Source organism: Choloepus didactylus, chromosome X, assembly GCF_015220235.1.
Source record: "Choloepus didactylus isolate mChoDid1 chromosome X, mChoDid1.pri, whole genome shotgun sequence".
Taxonomy (NCBI): domain Eukaryota; kingdom Metazoa; phylum Chordata; class Mammalia; order Pilosa; family Megalonychidae; genus Choloepus; species Choloepus didactylus.
Window position 1 is genome coordinate 123,973,954 of NC_051334.1, and position 10,862 is coordinate 123,984,815.

The 10,862-nt window shown below is 35.6% G+C and overlaps 1 protein-coding gene and 1 pseudogene across 17 annotated transcripts in view; one reads left to right on the forward strand and one right to left on the reverse strand.

The window, feature by feature from the left end:
• LOC119522776 (E3 ubiquitin-protein ligase UBR2-like) overlaps positions 1-10,862 on the forward strand; it is a 127,247-nt gene that overhangs the window by 32,695 nt on the left and 83,690 nt on the right. The gene's annotated exons all lie outside the window — the stretch shown is intronic.
• On the reverse strand, positions 8,257-8,539 carry LOC119522778 (annotated as a pseudogene).

Below are 10,862 nucleotides of genomic sequence, written 5' to 3' on the forward strand. Positions count from 1 at the left end.
TCAAAAGGATAGTATTTTTGTGACATGAAAATTATATGAAATTCAAATTTCAGTGTCCATAAAGTTTTATTAGAACACAGCCATGCTTAATCATTTATGTATTATCTATAGTTGTTTTCCACAGTAATGATAGAATTGTACAGTTGCCACAGAGACCCTGTAACCTGCGAAGCCTAAAATACTTATTCCCTGACCCTTTACAGTGAAAGTTTGCCTACCCCTGGTATAGGCTGGCATAAGCATTGTGTTTAGCATCGTGTTCCCACTCACTAAATGCCAATAGCATCTCTCACTAGCGTGACAACAAAAAATGCCTGACCAGGTTTCCAAATGGCCCCTTGGGCATTGGGGTAAATGGAGAAGATGAGTGGGATGGTACCTCTCCTGGTTGAGAACCACTGTAGTGTCTCATTTGTTGGTCTTCATAAAAGTCCGTAAGAAATTTGGTCTTTGCACTAGGAACCACCTTGTTTCTCCCGGTATAAGTCTGATAAACTGATTTTGTTTCCTTTTGTTGCTACTACTGGTTAACGCAGAGCCAAAAATTTGGCCTGTCTATAATAGTTGGTCTGCATTTATAAATAGATGTTATCTTGATTTCAACTTATTTTCTTACCTTTGTTTTTCTCTTTACCTGTTTTGTACATCTATTTTTTTGTTTTGAATGCTATTTTACATTGGATGTATCTCTTAAAGTTGCCACACATTCTTTTTGGAACAAGATTTAACTAAATAACATATTAACTGCATGAACAACCTCAGTGAAGATTTTGATAATCTGAATTTTTCACTTATGCTGCTAGCATCTAATTTAATGCCAATCAGTGATTATTAATAGCCAAATATTATGCTAAATACTTGGTGTCTTAGTTTACCAGACTGCATTCACAAATACCACACATTGGTTTTGGCTTAAACAATAGGATTTTATTGGCTCACAATTTTGGAGACTGGAATGCTTGCTTCTTTTTAAGCTCGGTAGCATTCTGGCTGGCTGGCAATCCTTAGGTTCCTTGGCTTTCCTGTCACATGGCAATGTCTGCTCCTTTTATTATGTCTAAATTTCTTCTGCTTATGAAGGGCTCCATTAATCTGGATTAAGGTGCACCCTCATTCAGTTGGGCCACACTTAAACTAAAGTTAACGTCTTTAGGGGTTCCTGTCTATGACGAGTTCACACCCATAGGAATGTTGATTAAAATTAAGAACATGTCTAAATTGAGATTCATAATTCAGTCTACTACATTTCATTTATCTCGTTTAATTCTCAAAATAGCCCTATAAAAGATACTGTTGTTACCAATATTTTATTCATAACAGAAGCTTGAGTTTTAGAGAAATTAGGAAATAAGTGCCAGAGCTGGAATTTAAACCTACGTGGTCTAGACTCCAGAAACAGTGCATTATACTGTTTTTTTCAAAAACATTTTTAGCAGTGGAATTGTTTTTTTTTTTCAATTGAAATGCTAATATAAAATTCTACTAATAAGACAGATAAAAGTGGTATTTTTAAAGGTCTATGTTTTATAAGTTGAAATGTATATTATTTACTTGTTAGAAAGTGAATTTATGAGATGTGAGGTTGGTTTCATGGCTGTTCAGTCTCTAGCTTCTTTCTTTATTTAATTGGGAAGTATGGAGAAAATTCTCATTTATACCTTATTTGCCTATGACAGTTAAAATCTTTATCATAATACATGCTTACATTTTAAAAATTCAAAGACTACAGAAATGTAGCTCACAAAAGATTAAAGTTCTCCCTAATTCCCACAGCCCCTAAAATAACCACTGATTACCTTTTTAACAGCCTGCTTTGTATTCTAGCTTGAAAGAAGGGTAAATCTAAGTTAATTCACCCATAAATGCTTGCATTCTCTGACATTAAGGTAATCAAAGAACTAAAATTATTAATAAAATTTGATAGTGCAGCATAGGATAAAATGGTAACTTATTTTCTTGTCCCAACTGACTTAATGTCTAGAGCAGAAGGACCTGAGTCTTCTCTGGCATTTAATTTACCATAGCACATATGATTAGACTTGCACATACTTATCATCTTTTCAATGCAGAAATAATTATTTCATAATCAATGACACATTTTTTGAGAAGTTAAAATGCAAATACAGAGATGGCAGAAGAATCTGTATTCCTAGCCCTGCCCCAAAGTGGGTTAATCTGGCAGCAAAATTACCAGCTAGTGATCCCCAATTTGTAATGTAACACATTTCAGACTGTATTTTTCTATTACAGTTTTTAAAATATAAATAATTATATATTTTTAAACTGATGCATAACTCAAATAGGAAGCATCTCTACCAGATCCTGGGATTTTGTAGAATAGAGTTTGAAAACTGGCTTGGATTCTCAAGAATTGGCTGATAATTTAATTCTTTTCAACCCTGTTTATTATAATCCCTCAGTCCTTAAATGTTTTATGTTATGGGATGCAGTTGTAAGAAATGGAATGACTATATGGTGACGTAATACCGCTAAGAAACCTGCATTTTAGTTCTACTTTCTATTGTGGCGTGGTGCAGGTTATCTTGTTTTACTAGGTCTGCCTTAACAGAGTTCCAAAAACTAGATGGCTTACAACAACAGAAATTTTTTTTATCTCATAGTCCAAAATCAAGGTGTCAGAAGGGCCATGCTGCCTCTGAAGTCTGGAGGGAAAAATTCATTCCATGTCACTCTCCTGACTTCTGGCGGTTATTGGGCTTCAATTTCTGCCTCAATGGTCACATGGCATTCTCCCCTCTATCTTTCTGTCTGTGTCCAGTCTTCCCCTTCTTATAAAGACAGCAGTCCTATTGAGTTAGGATCCACCCCAATCCCGTTTGGCCTCATCTTAACCAATAGTGTTTTCAAAGGCCCTATTTCCAAATAAAGTCACATTCACAGGACTGGGGATTAGGACTTGAACTTGTTTTTTTGGGCAGACACAATTGAACCCATAACAGATGTTCATAATATTATTATGCCCACTTTTTTGTGAATTCCCAGTAGGTACAAGTGCTAACTGCTTTTGTGCGCAGGTGGTTTCACTATGTTAACTTGTAAAGGCTCCATAAGAAATAGTAATAAGCCTTGTTAGTAGGTTAAAAAGAAAAAAAAACCTCAATGGGATGTATAAAGCAGCCTATATGGGAAGGGTTGTGGGTAAAAGGTGCTATACGAATTCGAAAAATCCTTTTCTGAGAAAAATCAATTTACCTTCTTCAAGCCATTTCCTTTAGGAATCTTTGTTCTTTGTCCTCTGTTCTTTTTTTGTTCCACCTTCTCCATTTGTTTTACATCCGTCCCACGAGGCGTGTCTGTAGTGTGGGTATGCAAAAATATTTTGTTTCCTTATATATGTATATTTGCAAGAATTTATTAATTCTCATTCCATAATATTGGAACATATTGATTTTCTTATTTGAGAAGTGAATACACCACCATTTAGCTGTTAAGCTAAATAGTGTTTAGATTTAAGATAAACATTGTGATTAAAGATTGTGGCCCACCCCAATCAGTATGGTGGAGTGAGACAGAAACTTTGAACAACTGCAAGAATTAGCAGAAACATCTTTCTAAAAGTTCCAGAAAATAGTTAAGGAACTGCTGTAACAGGGCAAGTGTAGAATAAAAAAAATGGCAACTTAAAAACATTAGGCTCTGCTGGTGCCCTGGTTGGCCCCTCCATTCCCTGGCTTAGTGCAGGGCTAGCCCGCAACTCCCATCCTGCACATAGTGGGAACATGTATGCAGGCCCAATCTGTCTGGCCCAGAATTTGCCCTGTGTGCAGAAGGTAGTAGGCCAAGCTTTCCTACACAATACTATGGGAGAGCAGTGAAGTTGTACAGCCTGGGGCAAGGAATGGCTGGCAGTAGGACATACAGTGCAGGACCCAGGACCCTGAGGAAACAGTTTCCTAGGGAAGAGGGGTCATTCATATCTGTGTAAATGGGGGAATTCCTAGACAAGACCCTGCCCTGAAAAGAGCGGGGAAGTCTCTACCTTTGGCATGGAGCTATTCTGTAAACTCATTGTATGGATAAGTTCTGAAGGAAAGTACTTACACAGGTCAATCTGCAAAGACTAGGAAAGGTACTTTCTTTTTCCTTCTGTTTTGTGTGTGTGTGTGTGTGTGTGTATGTGTGCATCGTTGTTAGCTCCTTAGTATTCAGGGAAATCTCTGTCATAACACTAGCAGGATACAACTTAAGGAACAGATGCCCCAGAGTCTAAATTCCAGTGATAACACATTAAAATATCAAAATGTTCAGGTTGCAATCAAAGATTACAAAACATGCAAAGAAACAGGAAGCGATGACACAGGCAAAGGAGAAAATGAAAGCATTAGAAACCATCAGTGAGGAGGATCAGACCTGGAACAGTCCAGACAAAGATTTTAAGTGAATGGTCCTAAATAATGCTCAAAGAGCTAAAGGAAAGCATGGACAAAGAACTAAAGAAAATCAGGAAAACAATAGATTAACAAAGAGAGTATCAATAAAGAGGTGGAAATTATAGAAAAGGAACCACACAGAGCTGAAGACCAGAGTAACAGAAATTAAAATTCCCTAGAGGGATTCAACAGCAGATTGGAGTTAGCAGAAGAAAGAATCAGTGAACTTGTATGTAAGAGTAGTGAAATCTTCCAATCTGAGGAGCAGAAAGAGGAACGAATGAAGAAAAGCAAACAGAGCCTGAGGAACCTGCAGGGCACCATCAGGCATACTGATATATGCAGTGTAGGATTCCCAGAAGGAAGAGAAAGAGAGAAAAGGGCAGAGAGAATATTCAAAGAAATAATGACTGACAATTTCCCAAATTTAACAAAAATTATGAATATACACATCCAAGATAAGATGCTCATTGAACTCCAAACAGGATAAACCCAAATAGACCTTCTCTATACCATGTTATAATCAGACTGTTGAATGCCAAAGATAAAGAGAGAATTCTGAAAGCTGCAAGAGAAAAGCAACATGTATCATACAAGGGATCCCTAATAAGATTAAGTGGTGATTTTTCATCAGAAACTATACAGGCAATATTGCCAACCTGTACCCAGCAAAACCATCTTTTAAAAAATGAGGGAGGGATTAAGATACTTTCAGATAAACAAAATCTGAGGGACTTCATCACCACTAGAATGGCCCTAAGAAATGCTAAAGGGAGTTCTGCAGGTTGAAAGCAGAGTACACTGGACAATAGACTGAAACTACATGAAGAAATAAAGATCTCTGCTAAGGGTAACGACATTGGTAAACTTAAATACCAGTACTATTGTATTTTTTTATCTGTAACTCCACTTTTTACTTCTTACAGGATCTAAAAGGTAAATGCATAAAATGTAATGATAAATCAGTGGTTTGGGACAGTGGGGAGTTAATGCAAAATGAGTTGTAGGGTTTCTGTTTGGGGTGAAGGGAAAGTTATAGGAATGGATGGTGATAAGGGTGCTACACCACTGTGAATTTGATTAATTTCACTGAATGGTATACTTGAAAGGGGTTGGGATGGGAAGATTGATGTTGTACATATGTTTCCATAATTAAAAAAAAGAAGCTAAAGAAGTAATGACGATTAAATGTAATACACTATATACATGATACTAATGGGATCTAGGAATGGAGGAGAAAAGGCTGAAAAGGACATTTTTGGGACATAGGAAAAAATGGAATATAAAATATAAGTTTTATATCAGTGTTAAATTTCTTGACCTTAATAACTGTATAAGGGTATTGTGTGAGTGGGTATCTTTGTTTGTAGGAAGTGTATATGGTGGTATTATATGTTCAAAGAGTAAGATAAGTGCAGTCTGCCCTCAAGTGTTTGGAAGGTAGATAGCCAGATGGATAGATGATGGATGCTTAGATAGCATGGTACAGCTGGGGAGGCAAAATATTGAAGTTGGTGGAACTAGGTGTCTGGGAGGGTGGAGGTATGTTGGAGTTCTGTTTGAGGTTTGTATTATTTTTGCAACTCTCCATATAAGTTTGAAATTATTTCAAAATAAAAAGTTAAAAAACAAAGATTAAAGATTGTGTAAAACATTTTGGAAACCGTGACTGAAGGATTACCGTGATAAACTTAGTGTATGTTTAAAGTAATACTTTTTTGCATTCACCTAGAAATTTAGTGACTTATTCACTGTTACGTCTTGATGTGTGATGTCCCCTGTTAACATGCATATATACCTCATCCTGCTGAGAGAAAGTAGACAAGTCAGTGATTTTTATAAGATCAAGAGGCAGATTTCTGACCGTGTTAAGTGATCACCTTGAAAATCCCCCAAATCAGGCTCTCAGTTATACCTGTAAAATCAAATATTGAGATTGGAAGCTTTCCCCTAAGTTCAGGGAGAAGGCAAGGATGTTCGCTCTCACCATTTCTATTCAGTATTGTGCTGGAGGTGCTAACCAGGGCAGGTAGGCAAGAAAAAGAAACAAAAGACATCCCAATTGGAAAGGAAGAAATAAAACTATCTCTATTCACAGATGACATGATCTTGTATATAGAAAACCCTAAGGAATCCATGAAAAAAACTATTAGAACTAATAAACAAATTCAGCTGGGTTTCAGAATACAAGATCAATATATAAAAATCAGTTTTATTTCTGTACACTTGCAATAAACAGTCTGAAAAAGAAATTAAGGAAATAATTCCATTTACAATAGCATTAAAAAGGAAGAATTAAATATTTAGGAATAAATGTAACAAAAGAAGTACAAAATTTATACTCTGAAAACTACAAAACGTTGATGGTAATTAAAGATCTCAATAATTGGGAAAACATCCATAATCATGGATCAGAAGACTTAATGTTAAGAGAGCAGTACTCTCCCAACTTGATCTACGAATTCAGTGCAGTCCCCATCAGAGAATCCCATGACTTCTTTGTAGAAATTGATGAGCTGATTCTAAAATTCATATGGAATTGCAAGGGACCCATAATAGCCAAAACAATCTTGAAAAAGAACAAAGTAGAAGGATTCAAACTTCCTGATTTCAAAACTTACCACAAAGCAAAGTTGGTCAAGACAGAGTGTGGTACTGGCACGAGGATAAATGTAGATCAATGGAATAGGATTGGGAGTTCAGAAATATACTCATCTATGGTCAATTGATTTTTCTTTTTCTTTTTTTCTTTCTTTCTTTTCTTTTTTTTTTTTTTTGATGTGGAAGAGAATTTATTTAGCTTTGAGAACCTTTACTTACACAATAATAACAGTCTTGGCACAGGAAGATCTTATTAAAGTTTCATAAATTTAATAAGGTAAATCTTTAGGTTGTTTTTTTTGAGGCTTTCAAGACATTAAGTTTGAGAAAGTTACTGGTTGTCATGATTTGCATACATGATCACAATCAAAACGGTAAAATAAACCAAAGAATATGACATATTAACACCCACCAAAACGTGATTGGAATTTCTAGTCAAATGCTTTCCTGTGCTATATTCATTTTGAACTCTTAATTTATTTTCCATTTTATACTCTCACATTTTTTCTGAATATAGGTTACAAATAATAATCTTTTGTGTTATCTCCCCCATCTCACTCAATACTACAGTCACCTGTTCCACCTAGGCTGTATTTTTATCCTTTACAGTATTATATGCTTATTTAGCCAGTTATACTCCAGTAACCTTGTCAATGTAAAAACATTAAATAATTAAGAACAAATAATGGAGTCATTATTTTCTCTGATCCTAATCAGCAACAATTCTGCCTGATAAATTCTTTCCATCTCTAAACAGCCTGAAAGCAAAGTGAAATTAGGGGAAACCTATGATATTTTTCCAGACGTGTGTGCTTTTAATAGTTCAAACAGTGATACAGCTTGATAAGAGTAAATAAATAGGCTAGCATTTTGAAAATGTTCAAAAATTAATTTTGGTGATGAATGTACACTATATAATGGTACTGTGAAACAATTGAATGTATGCTTTGTATGACTGCATGGTATGTGAATATATCTCAATAAAATGAATTTAAAAAAATAAAAATGTATACTTTAATAATTATAAAGCTTATAAATACTTAGGTAAGCTTGTGGAGAAGCTGATCAAGATACATAAATTAGGAGATACAAGTGTCCATCTAAATTTTCTTTCTTTTTTTTTTTTACAGAATATTTTATTAAAGTTTAATGTGCAATAACTCATTTGTCATTTGGAAGTCACTTTATTTTAAAGATAATTCTTTTTCTGATGATAAACAGCAGCCTTGTCAGTGATTATTCTGGATATCCACATTGGAGTAAATTAGATTTCTTCTTGAGACATAGGTTTCCTTCTCTATTTCTGAGGTAATGATTTTATTATTTCTGCAGTATCTGGAGGATCCCGAAGCATCAGCAAATCTGATGATTTACTTTCCATATGAATGCTGTGAAATTGTAGAAGAGTGAGATGATGGTCCTGATCTCAAAGCTTCTGATACGTTGAGTTTTAGGATTGTCTCTTCGTTAGGGAACCTTATTAATGGAGTATGTGGCTTGACTACCTGAACGACCCTGCTGGCAGATAACATTTTGCTGCCCATCATAATCCCCAACTGGTCAATTGATTTTTGACAAGGTTGCCAAGGCTGTCAAATGGAGAAAGAATGTCTTTTCAGCTAATGGTGCTGGGGCAATTAGATACCCACTAAAGTGGCCAGAACCAAAAAATCAGATAATAACAGTGTTAGTGAGGATGTGGAGAAACTGGAACAATCATACACTGCTGATAGGAATCTAAAATAGTACAAGCTGCTTTGGAAAACACATGACAGTTCCTCAAACATATACAAAGAATTACCATATGATGGTGCAATTCCACTGTTAGGTATATACCCAACAGAAATGAAAACATGATGTTCACACAAAAGCTTATACACAAATGTTTATAGCAGCATTATTCATAATAGCCCAAAGGAGGAAGCAACCCAAATAAATGCAGTATATACATACAATGGAATATTATTTGGCTATAAAGAGAAAGAGGTACTGATACGCTACAAAGTGGATGAACCTTGAAAACATTACACTAAGTGAAAAAGCCAGTCACGAAAGACTCATATTATGATTCCATTCATAGAAAATGTCCTGAAGAGGGAAATCTATAGAGACAAAGTAGATTAGTAGTTGCTTAGGGTTGGGGAGTGGGATGGAATGCAGAGGGAGATAGCTAAAAGGTATACAGGGATTCTTTTTGAGGTGATGAAAATGTTCTAAAATTGTGATGATGGTTGCACTTAGGAATTATGTGGTATGTTAATTATATCTCAGTAAAGCTTTTAAAAATATGTTACTTGTCTGTCCTTGGATAGCATTTCTTCATTTGTTCTGAAATTGGGAGAGTATGGTTAAGAAGCTATGAAGATGTTTGACGTTAGGTCTAGAGATCCTGGAATGCCATTCTAAAATGTTTAGATTCATTTATTAAGCATTGGAGGCCATTGAATATTTTGATTCTGTTTGATTCAATAGCTGGGATTATTCCAAACAAAATGTTTCAGGAAGGATGAAATGTATAGGATCAAATTGAATGAAGAGAAGCTGAAGCTGGAAGACCAGGAAGGTTTTTACAAATAGACTTTTAAGAAGTGGAGGCAGAACTTGGCAGGTGAAATCACTGCCCCCCCGCTATGTGGGATCGATCACACCAGGGAGTGAATCTCCCTGGCAGTGTGGAATATGACTCCTGGGGAGGAATGTAGACCCGGCATCGGCATCGGGATGGAGATCATCTTCTTGACCAAAAGGGGGAAGTGAAAGGAAATGAAATAAGCTTCAGTGACAGAGAGATTCCAAAAGAAGCTGAGAGGTCACTCTGGTGGGCACTCTTAAACACAATAGAGACAACCCTTTCTAGGTTCTAATGAATTGGGGTAGCTGGCGGTAGATCCTGAGACTATCAAGCTACAACCAGAACCCATGAATCTTGAAGACGATTGTATAAAAACGTAGCTTATGAGGGGTGACAATGGATTGGGAAAGCCATCTGGACCACACTCCCCTTTTCTGGTTTATGGATGGATGAGTAGAAAAATGAGGGAAGGGAAAAAACAAAGGTACCAGTGTTCTTTTTTACTTTAATTTACTTTGCTCTTTTCACTTTATATTATTATTGTTATTTGTGTGCATGTGGTAATGAAGGTGTCAGGGATTGATTTTGGTGATGAATGTACAAACTATGTAATGGTACGTGAACAGTCGAATGTATGATTTGTTTTGTATGACTGCATGGTATTTGAATATATATCTCAATAATAAAATGTTAAAATTAAAAAAAAAAAATGAAGGCAGAATGGAAAAGAATCTGGCATTTAACATGGCTGCATTTTTTTTTCCTGTTCTTTCAGGATCCTCTTGTGCATTTATCGAAGAGAAACATGATAGCAAGAACTTATACATTTTTGCTATAATGTTTCGGTCAACGCAGTAAGCGATTAACCTGGAAAAAGAAAATGAATTGGCCAGGAGACTTAGAGATGGTGTAAGTATAACCCATTTATTCCTGGTATTTGATAACTGCTAAATTTAATTTTAATAACCTAAATAGACATAATCTTTCTCCCTTTAAGACTCATTTTCAGCACAAATAACTTCCATTTTATAGTTTGTAAATAGGTATGATCCACTTAATTGTTGGAGCTTTTCCTCTTCACTTTGGTGGGTGTGGTCTAGTTGGTTTGTAGCCTTATTTAAACTAATCGAGACTCTACCACTGTTTTCGGTTCTGGGACAAGCATTTGTTTTGATTGTGTTGATAAAATTTATAATTAACTCTGCAAACCTGCCCTGGTGATTACTTTTTGTTTCATTTACACTGGGAGAAGAGCTCTCTGATATGAGTTTTATGGTTCAAATAATGCAAATGGAATT